This window comes from Bidens hawaiensis, unplaced genomic scaffold, assembly GCF_021521415.1.
Source record: "Bidens hawaiensis isolate Kalapana, Puna unplaced genomic scaffold, B.hawaiensis_p1.1 tig00043655_1, whole genome shotgun sequence".
Classification (NCBI taxonomy): Eukaryota; Viridiplantae; Streptophyta; class Magnoliopsida; order Asterales; family Asteraceae; genus Bidens; species Bidens hawaiensis.
In genome coordinates, this window is record NW_027497749.1 from 71,886 (window position 1) to 72,842 (window position 957).

General features: G+C 35.6%; 1 non-coding gene across 1 annotated transcript; it reads left to right on the top strand.

Annotated features, from left to right (window-relative positions):
• The first annotated feature begins 204 nt into the window (after positions 1 to 204).
• On the top strand, positions 205 to 277 carry TRNAK-CUU (transfer RNA lysine (anticodon CUU)). Its single transcript has one exon. It is a non-coding gene; the product is annotated as a tRNA-Lys (tRNA).
• Positions 278 to 957: the final 680 nt, after the last annotated feature.

Consider the following 957-nt stretch of genomic DNA (forward strand, 5'->3'; position numbering starts at 1 on the left):
TCTACTTAACACTGATAATTAATTAGTTTCATATCAGTTATGTCAATCATTCGGTTTTGACTGGTTAACTGAATCATTTTTAATTCTTTTACAATGCTGACAAGAAGAAAGGAATATAAGATTATGAGGAACTCGATGATTCATCGTAACAAGATTTTGAGTGGGTTGAGATATTTATAAAGTTAAGTTCAGAAGCATACAAAAGCCCGTCTAGCTCAGTTGGTAGAGCGCAAGGCTCTTAACCTTGTGGTCGTGGGTTCGAGTCCCACGGTGGGCGTTTTAACCTTAACAGGTTAAATCAAACATAACTGGAGACCGGTCCCAATCCTGAAAGTCACAAATTTTATTAGTGTTAATGGCAATAAAAATACATAGGGATGAGACCGGTCCCAATCCTGGAAGTCACAAATTTTATTAGTGTTAATGGCAATAAAAATACATAGGTAAAAAAATCAAAAAATACTGGTGCCGATACTGAAACTCAAAACTTTGGTACTGATTCAGTATCGGTACCATTACCGAATTTACTCATACCTAAGAATACATGCCATTAGTTTCCTAAACAGTAGCAATGTGTGACATCAGTAGGAACCCAAGAAATAACAACGGCTCAGTATGAACCCTACGTCACTTTAGAGTAGCAACCGAGCTTGTCAGTGGTAACTTGTAGAGGTGTTAATCGGATCGGATAACTGATTATTCGGTTTGGATTCGAAATTTTTATAACCCTATCCGAAATCCGATCCGAATTAGGGGTGTTCCTATCCGATTTGAATTGATATCGGATGGCTTCATATCCAAAAAAATCCGAATAACCCGAAATTAGCCATGTAACAAACATTTACACAAACGTCTAATCAAAATAAAAATACAAAACTGGAAAATTATAACAAAACGTACGCAAACAAAAGTCAAACTTCTAACAAAAGTTTAATTAAATCCTTGATCCATCTTAAT